The 15483-nt window shown below is 39.0% G+C and overlaps 1 long non-coding RNA gene across 1 annotated transcript in view; it reads right to left on the reverse strand.

Annotated features, from left to right (window-relative positions):
- Nucleotides 1–15483, reverse strand: part of LOC129486691 (uncharacterized) — a 71964-nt gene that overhangs the window by 53920 nt on the left and 2561 nt on the right. Inside the window, exon 2 of the long non-coding RNA XR_008659054.2 lies at nt 6836–6900. This is a non-coding gene — a long non-coding RNA (uncharacterized lncRNA). The remainder of the gene's footprint in view (nt 1–6835; nt 6901–15483) is intronic.

The raw sequence follows: 15483 nt of genomic DNA on the forward strand, positions 1-15483 counted from the left end.
CAACTACATCTTAGACATAGTATTTTTCTTAGATAACTTACAGGGAGCCTTTGGAAAAAGAAGAGTAAACATAAAACAATGCTGAGTCCTAAATGGAACCAAACCCAACAATAACAAGATGAGCTGCATGCAGCTACAGTGGGCTGCTATTCATAATATGTGATGGCACATCAGGCCTTTCACCAAAGTCAGGCAATGCTGTGTATTGCACTGAATTTTTACTGTGGATTCTCTATTAACACTAGTGGGAGCTCTTTACATTAAAAAAGTCGTTAAGTCCCACAACTGTTCTGCAATCCTCTCCTCATATTAAATCTACTCATCATGTCTGGGGGAGTTATCTTTAAGGAAATCATTTGCCAAGACTCAGATTTTTAAAAAACATTCTAAGGCACTAGAATATGGAAGTGAATAATTTGCTCCAGTCTTCCTTTCCACCTCTGAACAAAATGTAGCCAGTGAAAGGAAATTAGCCCCTGGTCATTAGTGCTTTTCAAAACAGACTATCTAGTTGCCTGACCTTTCAGTTACAGCTACTGTGACGCCCCATATTCTGTTTAACACTGTATATAACTCCTGGCATAATGCCTGAACAAAGAGGGCAATTTCTCTCCAATTTTGACTTTCCAGATAGTCATACTTGATCACCAAAGCCAGGGTGGCCTGGCACATTCCTGGGTAGCCAAGATGCTCACAATTATGGGATTATTTCATCTAGAAGGGCTGTGAATTTCCATTTTCATGCACTTTCTATACTCCAACACTCCTACATAATTCTATTTCTGATAAAGGAAGTAAAGGAACAATCTGGAGGAAGCAATTGCTGGACTATCAGGTACCCTGGGGACCACAGAACTGGTCCCTTTCCTTACACATTGAGGTGAAGACTCCAAGAGCTGGAGTGAATTGACCTATTTTCTTCTGATTCTTTCCAGGGCACCGTGCTACTCATAACAAAAATGTATTGAATAAAATGCACAGTTTCCACTTAGTGGAGAGTGGGCAGTGCAGGGACGCACTAAGTGTCAGGCACCAAGCTAAGGGTTTTATATACCTTCTTTCTTACAGTTCTCATGCCAAAGCTTGGAATTCTTCTTCTTATTTTACATATTTATACACTGAGGTTTGAGGGTTTAAATAACAGAGTTAGTAAATGACTGAGCCAGTATTCAAATACAGATATGTCTGACTGCAAAGGCCATTTCCTCAAACCACTATGCTATACTCTACTGTATATGCAGAATAATACTCATTCTAAAGAAGGAAGCATTGTTGGTTGGGCACAGTGGCTCAAGCCTTTAATTCCAGCACTCTGGCAGGCTAAGGTAGTTGGACCACCTGAGGTCAGGAGTTCAAGACCAGCCTGGTCAACATGGCGAAACCTCGTCTCTACTGAAAATACGAAAATTGGCCAGACACAGTGGCTCATGCCTGAAATCCCAGCACTTTGGGAGGCCGAAGGGGGTGGATCACCTGAGGTCAGGAGTTTGAGACCAGCCTGGCCAACATGGCAAAACTCCATCTCTACTAAAAATTAAAAAACTAGCCAGGTGTGGAGGCGGGCGCCCGTAGTCCCAGCTACTCGGGAGGCTGAGGCAGGAGAATGGATTGAACCTAAGAAGTGGAGGTTGTAGTGAGCCAAGATCATGCCACTGCACTCTAGCCCTAGGCAACAGAGAGAGATTCTGTCTAAAAAACAAAAAAGGAAGCATTGTCAAGACATGAAGAATAATTTGAGATCACAACAGGAGATGGTGAGATCACAGAAAACATATCCAGAATATTATTATCCCTTAATAATAATGATTAATAGCTACCATTAACTGAGTGTCCAGTATAGGCCAGGCACTTTATATTTGTTATTTTATTTAACTATTACAATCTCCCTGTGAGGTAGGGATAATCGTACCCATTTTTTAGGTGAGGAAACTGAGAATTAGAGAAATTAAATAACTTTCCCCAGTCTCACACAGTTGGCAGATAGTAAAATGAGGCTTAAATCCAAATCTAAGTGACTTGAAACCCCACACCTCACTTACCTTAAGATGCATTCCTGACCCATGGAAACTGCTTAATATATATTGAGCATATGAATAAATAAAGGACTATGAATAAACAGTGGCTGGAATGGAGCATGTATCTGTTATGTAATGCCCATGTTGGCCTTGATTAGAAGCTCTTAAAAACAAATGAGTAACAAATACATGTTTTGTTTTGCTCCAAAAGGTAGAACTGGGACAAATCAGTGGAAATTGCAGACTTCCTGTGGCTTCCTGTACAGGAACCTGGCTTCAAAGAGTCCATTGCCTGAATGACCTTCAATTCTGTGATTCAGAGATTCTGTGAGAGTCTGTGTCTCTACAGAGGGATAATAAGGGAAAGCACTCCCACAGTGAGAGCTGCCTAGTAAAACAGTGACCTACCCATTTTTGAAGATGTTCCAGGTACATGACTACATGCCAGAAATGCTGAACAAGAAATTACTAAATTGTGTAGTGTAGAAGATTGTTTGGAAGATGGCTGCAGTTATTCCCTTTCCTTTATTCATTCTCCTTTGCAAGATGACTCCTAAGCTCCTCCCATTGAGAGATGGTATTTCCCCAACCCTTGAATCTGTGCTGGCCTTGTGACTGGCTTAGCCCAAAAGAATGCAGCAGAAGACATTTCATGCCAATTCTAAGTCTAGGCTTCAAAAAGCCTTGCATAGTTTCAATCTCCTTTTTGAAACCCTGAGGCTACCAAGTGAACAAACTGTAGCTAGACTAGCCTGCTGGAGGATTAGAGGCTACATGGAAGAGAATAGAAATGTCCCAGTAAACAGTTAGCCAACCTCTAGAAGCAGAAGCACCTAGCTGCCTTGTAGCTCACCACATATTCATGGGCAAGCTCAGTGGAGACCAGAAGAACCAACTAGTTGACCCATAAACTCAAGGGCAATAAGAAATGGTTGCTGCATGATTCTCATAAGCACCTCCTGATATGAAGGGAAGATAAAAGAAATGCCTGATGTCCCTGTCAGAATAGTTCATGCCACTATCATCTGCCTGTATGTCAGAAGGCCTCCAGGGGCTTTCCTCAATGGACATAGTAACATCCAACATTAATTGGGCATCTTACTACTTGCCAGGCAATAGTCTTAGTGTTTTGCATAAATTAATTCTTAAGCCTCACAACAAGCAGCAAAAAATTGATTATTGTTATGAAACTGATTTCACAGATATAGAAACCATGGCAGAGAACTTAAGAAACTTACCTAAGGTACAGAGTTAGTAAATGCCCAGCCCAGTATTGGAACCCAGAAAGTCTAAAGCCACAGTTCTTGCTATTAGCCACACCACATTGCCTCCTGCTAGTCGTCCTAAGGGGAAGGTTGTGTGCAGGGACTATACTTGCACTCACAAAAGCTAGTAGTTGTATTTCCTGATTATTTTCACCAGGCTTTCTTTGCAGAGTCTGGGATGTCACCAAATACCTTGTTCATTTTCCACGCTTCTCCCACCTGAAAGTCATTTTCTTACTGCCTGTTTCTGAGTAATCTCACTATTAAGCTTGAAACCTAGAATCTATGATCAGGAGAAATGTTTTAAAAGACTCATTACCAAAAACATGGGAGCAAGTGGAAGAAACACTGCTTTTCCAAAAGAGAATTCGTTCTCCAGTATGAGAGTTTCCATTCGATTCACAATTGGAAATGCGTGTAAATCAGGTTTAAGAAACATATGAGATGGGCTTATGCAAAGGCCTTAAGTAGGGAATCAAATGCTAAATAAAATGTTAAAAGCAGGTTTAATAATCATGCCTGACATCCAAGATGGGTCAGTTTTTTTTTCTCCTAGATATAGTTTCCCTGAAGCTCAAGATAATTACAAAATGTCTTAAATCCCTGTTTTTCTTATTGAATACAATGGACTGCCAACATTTCAACTACAGTTAAACCAGCCCAACAGGAAAAAAGCCAAGGAATGTGTCTATTCCAACATTTTCTGCAAAGTCTGGTAGTATATAGCTCTCTGTTTTGAGATACCTTAAATGGAAATTCCATTTACAAAACTGGATGAAACATGACCAACATATATATACTTTTCTAGAAATTTCTTCTGCCTTATCTAATTTCCCCATTAGAGGAGGCAGTATCACTTATTTCCCTGCCATTGTGGGTTTTTTCCCAGATACCTCTTGGGGCCCTGGTGCAGTTCTCCCCACCCCTAACGCACACACACACAGAGTACAACTTAGTAATTGTTGACTTAATTAATGTGGGGCAGTGGGAATCCCCTAGGACCCCCATCCCCATCCCCCGCCCACTGCTAGGGATTTGACCACTGCCTCTAGGCAGAGTAGTGTCAATGCCTGTGTGTCTGCACAGACCTTGCTTTTATTTCACCCACTATGTAACTAATGTTTTAGGAAACTCTGGTAATTTCAACTCCCTCTTGCCCACGGCTTTTTAAGGCCCAGATAGAAGCCTCCAACCCCTTCCACCCTTTAAATTAACCACCAGACTCTCGAAAGCAAGATGTCAGTCGTGTTCTGGGAAGTTTTCACGGAATCCTTCCTGCCCCCTCCTCCCCTCCCCTCCCCCCTCCCCTCCCCTCTCCTCCTCTCTCCTCTCCTCTCCTCTCCTCTCCTTTTCAACTATATTTTTTTGAGAAGCTTTAGGTTCACAGCAAAACTGAGCAGAAAATACAGAGATTTCCCATATCGCCCCCTGCCCTCACACATGCACAGCCTCCCTGACTATGAACATCCCCCACCAGATGGTATATTTGTTATGATCCATGCACCTACGTTGACACATCATTATCACCCAAAGTCTGTAGTTTGTGTTAGAGTTCACTCTTGACGTTTTATATTCTGTGGGTTTTGACACATGCACAATGACATGCATCTGCCATGATAGTATCATACAGAGTAGTTTCACTGCCCCCAAACCCCAAATCCTTTATGCTCTGCTTATTTATTCTTCTCTCCCTCCTAACCCCTGGCAACAACCAATCTTTTTTTTTTTTTTTTTTTGAGACAGAATTTTGCTCTTGTTGTCCAGGCTGGAATGCAATGGCGCAATCTCAGCTTGCCGCAACCTCTGCCTCCCGGGTTCAAGCAATTCTCCTGCCTCAGCCTCCTGAGTAGCTGGGATCACAGGCACGTGCCACCACGGCCGGCTAATTTTGTATTTTTAGTAAAGATGGGGTTTCCCCATTTTTGTCAGGCTGGTCTCGAACTCCCGACCTCAGCCTTGGGTGATCCACCTGCCTTGGCCTCCCAAAGTGCTGGGATTACAGGTGTGAGCCACCGCACCTGGCCCAATCTTTTTACTGTCTACATAGTTTTGCCTATGCATAGTTTTCTATATTTTCAAAATGTCACATAGTTGCAATCATACTGTGGTGTTTTGACTTTTCAGATTAGCTTATTTCACTTAGTAATATGCATTTAAGTTTTCTTCATGTCTTTTCATGGCTTGATAGCCCATCTTTCTAGTGCTGAATAGGATTCCATTTTCTGGATGTACCACAGTTTATCCATTCACTTACCGATGGACATCTTGGTTACCTCCAAATTTTGACAATTATAAACATAGCTGCTACAAACATCCATGTACAGGTTTTAGTGTCAACATAAATTTTCTATACCTTTGGGTAAATACCAAGGAGTGTAATTATTGGATCATATGGAGGGAGTATGTCTAGTTTAATATGAAACAACCAAACAGTCTTCCAAAGTGACTATACGATTTTGCATCCCCACCAGGAAAGATTGAGAGTTCCTGTTACTGTACTTTCTTGCCAGCATTTAGTGTTGTCACTGCTTTGGATTTTGACCATTTTAATAGCTGTGTATGGTACATCATTGTTGTTTTTACCTTTGTGTATTTATTTCATTTTTGCCTTTTGCTTTTTTGTCTATACTATACTGTGAAATTTTCCTATTTTCCTCCAACATGTTTTCATAAAAGTCATGCATGATTGATGTGAAAGGCAGGCAACAGTCTCCTTTCCACATGAGACTCCCACTTATTCCATGCAGGCATAAGGGACCCAAAGTTGATAATTTCTTATACTTGCTTGGAAATATATATTTTATCTCCCCTCTCTATGTTTGTCCCTCCCATTATATTCCAGTCTCACCCAACTCAAGCCTAGACCTGCCAATTGTGTGTTTTTTTTAACTAAAGAAAATTTTATGTAGGAAGACATACTGTAATTTTCAGTTTGTCTTGTAACTACAGTAAGACCATAGAATGGCATTTACAATCTCAGATGTCTCTAGTTGTTAAACGACCCATATAATTCTCTTATTGTCATTTATGTTACAATGAATTTGCATTTATTCTATCCAGAGTTCTTACTAAGATAGAAATACTTTATAAATAAGATTCTTGTTTAAATAATCTCTCTCTCTTGAATATTATCTTTAAGATTATAATCCATTCAATTTGAGCAAAAGTATAATCATTTTAGTTAGGGCCATGTTTTAAAATTAAAAATAAAAGTGATCATCCAAAATTACATTTAAAAAGAGTCAAGACTGACCCATGTTTTTATTGTGAATTAAGCTGTTCATTAGTGGAGTTACTTGGAGGCTGAATCCACATTGAGGATAACTCAATTCTACTTTCAGACATGGCAGTGTGGGGAAAAATCCAACCCAGGGCAAGAGGATAATGAAGAGGACCGTTTGATGAAAATAAATTCTTCATCATTAATGGAGAAGGTGGAGGGCCAGGCCGAGCAACGAGAGAGGAGAGTTTCCTCTTCCCACAAATTCTTCCTTTGGCAGCAAGAATCTCTGGATTGGAGGAAGGAGTGGACGGACAAAAGCTGGCAGGGCTTACCTGGTTTGAAGATCTCTGCAATAAAGATCTTCCATGTATATGGGCTGCTCAGGGCTCCATCTCCCCTCAAATAAATAAATAAATGAATACATAAATACATAGTTTTAAGTTTTGTCAAATTTATGCATACAAAAGTTAACTAGTAATACAAGGTTTATTATTCAAAAAAATATATGTCAGCAACCTCCTCTTCCACCATTCTCCCTTTCAAAGGAGAAATCAATTAAACTCTTCTAGATGTTATTAACTGCCTCAAAACCCATCTGAATTGCCCAACTTCCCTGGTCTCCACTATATTATTTTCCTCCATTCAAGAGAGCGAATTTTGATTGTGAGGTTCTTAAAGCTTATACAATTTTGAGACCTTTTTAAAGAAAAATAATGTAAGATTCCAAAATATCAAATTAGATTGAGCCTTGGAAAGGTCCCTGATGCTTAAGCTTCATTATTCATAGTACATCTGCTTCTGCCTTCAAGTGAGAACATACAAGATCCTTTGTATTAAATTATCCCATTGCTGCCTCTAAACCATCTCCCCATCCACATACCATGTCGAGATCACCAAATCTCTCAATAATTTTACATTCAAGTAGCTCCCCAAAACCCACCTCCTCTATAAAATCTGTTCTATTGAACTGAAATATAGTCATATTTCTTTAATTCCACTTTCTCTAAAAATTTAACTCCATGTTTTCCTTCACTTCTCAACCTATGATACATATTTATCCCATTGTGCTTATTTTTTATATTTCTTTTCCCCTAGCTTTATTAAGGTAGAATTGGCAAATAAAAATTGTGTATATTCAAGACATACAATGTGATAATTTGATATACATAAACATTGTGAAATGATTACTACAATCAAGTTAATTAACACATTCATCACCTTACATAGTTACCATTTTGTGGTATGTGTATGTGTGTGTGTGTATGTGTGTGTGCGGTGAGACACTTAAGATCTACTTTCTTAGCAAATTTCAAGTATATAATACAGTATACAACTATAGTCACCATGTTGTACATTAGATCCCCAGAACTTATTCATCTTATTTTTGTTTATTTTATTGAGACGGAGTCTCGTTCTGTCACCCAGGCTGGAGTGCAGTGGTGCGATCTCGGTTCACTGCAACCTCTGCCTCCCAGGTTCAAGTGATTCTCCTGTCTCAGCCTCCCGAGTAGCTGGGACTACAGGTGCCTGCCACCATGCCCAGCTAATTGTTTGTATTTTTAGTAGAGACACAGTTTCACTGTGTTAGCCAGGATGGCCTCGATCTCCTGACCTCGTGATCCATCTACCTTGGCCTGCCAAAGTGCTGGGATTACAGGTGTGAGACACCCTGCCCAACCCAGAACTTATTCATCTTATAACTGAAATTTTTTCTCCTTTGACCAACAGCTTCCCATTTCCCCCATCCCCCATCCCCCTAGCGACCACCTTTCTACTTGCTGCTTCTGTGATTTTGACTCTTTTAGATTCCACATATAAGTGAGATCTTACAGTATTTGTCTTTCTGTGTCTGGCTTATTTCACTCGGTATTACATCCTCCGGGTTTATCTGTGTTGCTGCAAATGGCAGGATTTCCTTCTTTTATGGCTGAATTATATTTCATTGTATACTTATATCATGTTTTCTTTAACCATTAATCTACCAACAAATGCTTAAGTAGTTTCTATATCTTGGCTATTGTGAATAATGCTACAATGAACATGGACATGAATATACCTTTTCAACATACTGACTTCAGTTCTTTTGGATATACAACCATAAGCATGATTGCTGGATTATATGGTAGTTCCATTTTTAATTTTTTGAGGAACCTCCATACTGTTTTCCATATGGCATACAGGCAAACTTAGGAGATATTTCAGGTTTGGTTCCAGACCACCACAATAAAGTAAATTTTGCAACAAAGCAAGTCACATAATTATTTGGTTTCCCAGTGCACATAAAACTTTTGTTCACAATATACTGTAGCCTAATCAAGTGTGTGATAGCATTATGTCTAAAAAACAATGTAAAATACCTTATTGCTAAAAAAATGCTAACAATCATCTGAGCCTTTAATGAGCCATAATCTTTTTGCTGGTGGAGGGTCTTGCCTTGATGTTGATGGCTGCTGACTGATCAGGGTGATGGTTGGTGAAGGCTGCAGTAGCTGTAGCAATTTCTTAAAATAAGACAACAATGAACTGTACCTTATTGATTGACTCTTCCTTGCACAAAAGATTTCTCTGAAGCATATGATGCTGTTTGATGCCATTTTATCCACAGAACTTCCTTTAAAATTGGAGTCAATCCTCTTCAGCTGTGTTACTGCTTTATTAACTAAGTTACATAATATTCTAAATCCTTTGCTATCATTTCAACAATATTCATACTTTCACCAGGAGTAGATTCCACCTCAAGAAACCACTTTCTTTGCTCGTCTGTAAAAAGCAACTCTTTATCCATTAAAGTTTGATCGTGAGATGGCAGCAATTCAGTCACATCTTCAGGCTCCACTTCTAATTCTAGTTCTCTTGCAATTTCTACCACATCTGCAGTTCCTTCTTCCACTTCAATCTTGAACACCTTAAAGGTCATCCATGAGGGTTGCAATCAACTTTTTCCAAACTCTCACTTATGGTGTTTTTTGTTTTTCGGTTTTCTTTTGTTTGTTTTTTTTTTGAGACAGGGTTTTGCTCTGTTGCCCAGGCTAGAGTGCAGTGGCACAATCTTGGCTCACTGCAGCCTCAACTTCCCAGGCCCAAGCCATCCTCCTGCCTCAGCCACCCAATTCGCTGGGACTACAAGCACGCACCACCATGCTTGGCTAATTTTTTGTACTTTTAGTAGAGATGGGGTTTTGCCATGTTGCCCAGGCTGGTCTTGAATCCTGGGCTCAAGCAATCTGACCACCTCAGCCTCCCAAAGTGTGGGATTACAGGCATGAGCCACTGCGCCCAGCCTCTATGTTGATATTTTGACCTCCCATGAATTATGAATGTTTTTCATAGCATCTGGAATGCTGAATCCTTTCCAGAAGGTTTCAATTTACTTTGCCTAGATCTATCAGATGAATCACCCTCTCTGGCAGCTATAGCCTTATGAAATTTGTTTCTTAAATAATAAGACTTGAAAGTCAGAATTACTCCTTGATCCATGGGCTGCAGAATAGATGTTGTGCTAGCAGGCATGAAAACATTAATCTCCTTGTATATTTGCATCAGAGATCTTGGGTGACCAGATATATTCTCAATGAGCAGTAATATTTTGAAATAAATCTTTTTTCTGAGCAATAGGTCTCAAGAGTGGGCTTAAAATATTCAGTAAGCCATGCTGTAAACAGATGTGCTGTCATCCAGACCTCGTTGTTCCATTTATTGAGCACAGGCAGAGTGGATTTAGCATAATTTTTAAGGGCCTTGGAGTTTCTGAAATGGTAAATAAGAATTGGCTTCAACTTAAAGTCACCAGCTGCATTAGCCTTTAATGAGAGTCATTCTATCCTTAAAAGCTTTGAAGCAGGTATTGACATCTTCTCTCTAGCTACCAAAGTCTTAGACGGCATCTTCTTCCAACATAAGGCTGTTTAGTCTCCACTGAAAATCTGTTATTTAATGTAGCCACCTTCATCAATGATCTTAGATGTTCTGGATAATTTACTGCAGTTTCTCCATTAGAACTTGCTGCTTCCCTTCCACTTTTATATTATGGAGACGGCTTCTTTCCTTAAACCTCATGAACCAACCTCTGCTAGCTCTGCAGCTTCCTCACCTCTCTCAGCCTTCATAGAATTGAAGTGAGTTAGAACCTTGTTCTGGATTAGGCTTTTGCTTAAGGGAATGTTATGGCTGGTTTGATCTTCTATCCAGACCATTCAAACTTTGTCCATATCAGCAATAGGGCTGTTTTGCTTTCTTATCATTTTTGTGTTCACTAGAGTAGCACTTTTAATTTCCTTCAAGAACTTTTCCTTTGCATCACAACTTTGCTAACTCTTTGGCACAAGAGACCTACCTCTCCGCCTGTCTCAGCTTTCAACGTGCCTTCTTCACTAAGCTTAATTATTTCCAGCTTTTGACTCAAAGTGAGAGATATGTGACTCTTCCTGTCACCTGAACATTTAGAGGCCACTGTAGGATTATTAATTGGCCTAATATTGTTGTATCTCTGGGAGCAGGGAGGCCCAAGGAGAGGAAGAGAGATGGGGAAAACAGTCAGTCAGTAGAGCAGTCAGAACATACTTAACATTTTTCTGGTAAGTTCGCCATCTTCTATGGGCATGGTTTGCAGTGCTCCCAAATAATTAAATAGTAACATCAATGATCACTGGTCACAGATCACCATAACAGACATAATAAAAATAAAAAAGTTTGAAATATTGTAAGAATTAAAAAATCTGACATAGAGACATGAAATGAGCACAGATCACTGGGAAAATGGCACCAATGACTTGCTCCATGCAGGGTTTCCAGAAATCTTCCATTTGTAAAAAGCACAGTATCTATGAAGCACAATAAAGCAAAATGCAATGAAATGAGGTATTCCTCCACTAATTTACATTCCCACCAGTAGTGTGACAAGTTTCCCTCTTGTCCATATCTTGCCAGTATTTATCTCATCATGTTGATAATAGCCACCCTAAGAGGTATAAGATGTATCTCATTGTGGTTTTGATTTGCATTTCCCTGATGATTAGTGATGTCGAGCACCTTCTCGTATACTTATTAGCTATTGGAATGTTTTATTTGGTAAAACATCTATTCAGGTCCTTTTCCTATTTTTTAGTTATTTGTTCTTTGGTTGGTTTTGTTTCGTTTTGTTTTTGTTTTGTATTTTTTGCTATTAAGTTGTATGGGTTCCCTATATATTTTAGATATTAACTTCTTATCAGATATGTAGTTTGCAAATACTTTCTCCCAGTCCATAGGATTGCCTTTCCATTCTGTTGATTGTTTCCTTTGCTGTGCAGAAGCTTTTTAGTTTGATGTAGTTCTACTTATGTAATTTTGCTTTTGTTGTCTGTGCTTTTGATGTCGTATCGAAAAAAATTATTGCCAAGACCAATGTCAAGGAGCTTTTCCCTTATGTTTTCTTCTAGGAGTTTTACGTGTTGGCTCTTATATTTAAGTCTTTAATCCATTTCAAGTTAATTTTTTCACATTGTATAAGAAAAGGGCCCAATTTCATTTTTTGGCATGTGGATATCTAGTTTTTTCAACATCATTTACTGAAGAAACTATCGTTTCCCTATTGTACATTCTTGGTGCCCTTGTCAAAGATTAGCTGATTGTGTGTACATATATATAGTTATATATATTATATATACACAAAATATATATATAATATATATATACACAAAATATATATATAATATATTATATATATAGGCTTATTTCTGAGCTCTCTCTACTGTTCCATTGGTCTGTTTTTATACCAGCATCATACTGGTTTGATTAATGTAGCTTTGTAATACAGTTTGAAATCAGACAGTGTGATGCCTCTAGTTTTGTTCCTCTTTCTCAAGATTGCTTTGGCTAGCCAGGGTCTTTTGTGGTTCCATATGACTTCTAGGATTATTTTTTCTATTTCTGTGAAAAATGCCACTGAAATTTTGATATAAATTGCATCAAATCTATAGATTGCTTTGAGTACTATGGACATTTTAACAATATTAATTATTCTAATCCATTTGTTTTTAATGTAATTTTAAAAATCAGAGTTATTAGCAGCCCATGAACCACAATTGGTATAAAGTTGGTTCTGCACATCAAAGAAAATTAATTTAGCTATTGTCTAAATTACTAAATTGCAGCAAGAAGCCCTTTTCTAGATGCTACAAGCTTTATAAAGGGAAAATACTATTTCTAATATTCGACTTAACATGGCTGCTTTGGTTAAAAAAAGGATAACATATTAAATATTTAAAATGACCAGATGGTAGGTTTTAATCCACTAAAAACAAACCCAGCAGGGCAAACTCACAGGCACAAAATATAACTCAAAGCATTAGTAGAGCTGAGGCTGTTTTTCTTTAGCATTATGAATCTCTTTATTTGTAATGACTATACCAGAGCTCCAAAGAGCTCTTATACATCAAACTGTCATTAAAATATGTGGCTCTTTCCTGCAGTATCATGTTACTACTGCACTGAAAATTTTATTTTTCCAGTAATACCAGAGGTAGTAATTAGAAGGTCTATTATTTCTGGCCAACCATAATGGATACAACCATAATGGACACAACCCAAAGGTTAATTGCTGTGCTACAAACACTGCAGCAATTAGCTTTCAGAGTAGGGAGTGACAGGGAATGTATTTCAAGTGAAAGTTAGTTTTTAAATAGAAACTATCCTCTACGTCATGTGCGTAAACTTCCCTAAATTAAGTCAGTGCATGATCAAATTCACAATGTTACATGGAGGGAGTGAAGCCATGGTAGAGCTTTCAAGGGTTAGGGAAAGAAGTATTTGGGAGAGAACTTCATGAGGGAAGGGGTTCATACCACTGGAAGTTCTAACTGCTTCCTCCCAAGTTCCTCTTTGCTTCTGTACTCTTCTATGCCTCTGCTCAGCCCAGCCTCCTCCAGCTGGAGTCCCTCTACTGCTGTTTGTTCTTCAAACTGCTAATGTCTCAGCATCAGGTCAGTGGCCACAAGCAGGCCTATCCCCCAGTATGTGTATAGGGCCCAGGCAGGAGTACAAAGGAGGACACCATGCTATATGTCCACATAGCTAAAATTCATATATCAAACTAACAAACTGCTACTTGAAATATGTTCTATCCTCCTACCTTGAAAAAGTGTACTTTTATAAAGACAGAAATGTTTTTAATGTGTAATGCTATGTTTTAATGAGTAGGCAAAATATCAAAAGTAGATAAATTCAATTATTATGGCACGTGTTTGCACAGTCTCGTGATAGGCTAGAGATGTTCAGGTAAGTAATTAAATAAAAACTTACACAGTTTACAAATTACATATTTACCCCTGTGAAATTTACTTTCTTCCCTTCATTTTAGCAAAATCCTTTAATTATATTGTCATAATCAAAATTTTCATATAGTCAGTATTCTATGAATACTAATACCAAATCACATAACTTTTCTGAATTATTGCAGCTCTTGGGGTTTTTCAACTTGATTTTAACTTGGAGAAACTTTGCTTTGCTAAGGCAGTAGCAACTGGAATTATCAATAAAATTCTTAAAGTCATATTTTTAAAAATGAGAAATTAAGGTTTGTAGTGTGGCATGTACGGAGCTTAGCTGTTACTCTGCCCTGACAAAAAGTAGAAAGTTGCACAAACTGAAAATCAACAACTTTTCCCAGATCTAGCAGAGAAGTGGGGACACAGAGCAAGCCACTGCCCCCAAAGTTGGAGAGACAAACAGGCAGATACACAGAATCACAATTTACTAGAGCAGAAACCCACCAGCAGAAACCTCCAGGGGCACGAGTACAGGGTAGGAAGACCAGAACTGTAACTGATGAATTGCTAGAGGCTCAGTGTGGTCAAGACTAAGTGTTTAAAACTCCAGGGGGTCAGCTGAGCACTGTGGCTCACACCTGTAATCCCAGCACTTTGGGAGGCCTAGGCAGGCAGATCACGAGGTCAGGAGACAGAGAGCATCCTGGCCAATATGGCGAAACCCCATCTCTACTAAAAATACAAAAATTAGCTGGGCATGGTGGTGTGCACCTATAATTCCAGCTACTCGGGAGGTTGAGGTGGGAGAATCATTTGAAGCCGGGAGGCAGAGGTTGCAGTGAGCCAAGATCGCGCCACTGCACACCAGCTTGGCAACAGAGCGACACACACACACACACACACACACACACACCACACAAAGGGGAGGAGCCTAGTCTTTGGAGGGCACACTCACACTTCTATAAGTTTTACCTCCAGGACTTCTTCCAGGTTCTCTCAGTGAAAATCAAAGAAAAATCACCTCCTACATCCAACAGGGAGAGGTGAAAAGTAACCATTTTGAAATATGTCAAAATATTCTGTTCTTTTTAACAAGGCCTGCCCTCAACAGAAACTACTTTACCCTGACCTATTACAGTTTTAGCAGAGCCTAACCAAGCTGGTAGATGGGAAATATCCAACCCCAGCCCCCTCTAGACATCCTGTCCCACCTAACAAGGGGGATAAAAACTAAGAAGCACTTGTGAAGTTCCCAGCCTAGGGACACAAGCTCACTAAGAGTGAAATCTAATCATAGGTCTACAGAATGCTTCCCCTCCTCCCACATCTTACCACCACATCACTAAAGCCCATTTACTCCAGTGCCTTTCACCCAGTACATCATGTCCAGCTTTCAACTAAAAATTACAAGGCACACTATACAGCAAAAAACATAGTTTGAAGAGACAAAGCAATCATCAGAACTAGACTCATATGGCAGAGATGTTGGAATTATCAGACCAGGAACTTCAAATAACTGTGATTAATATACTAAGGGCTGTAAAGGTAAACGTGAACAACTTGAAAGAACAGGTGGTTAATGTAAGCAGAAATGAAAATTTTAAGGAAGAATAAGAATTGCTAGCGATATAAAATTCTATAACAGAAATGAAGAATGCCTTTGATGGATTCATTAATAGATTGGACATGCTTGAGAAAAGAATCTCTGAGTTTGAGGATATGTCAATGGAAACTTC

The sequence above is a fragment of the Symphalangus syndactylus genome, chromosome 7 (genome assembly GCF_028878055.3).
Source record: "Symphalangus syndactylus isolate Jambi chromosome 7, NHGRI_mSymSyn1-v2.1_pri, whole genome shotgun sequence".
Taxonomy (NCBI): Eukaryota; Metazoa; Chordata; class Mammalia; order Primates; family Hylobatidae; genus Symphalangus; species Symphalangus syndactylus.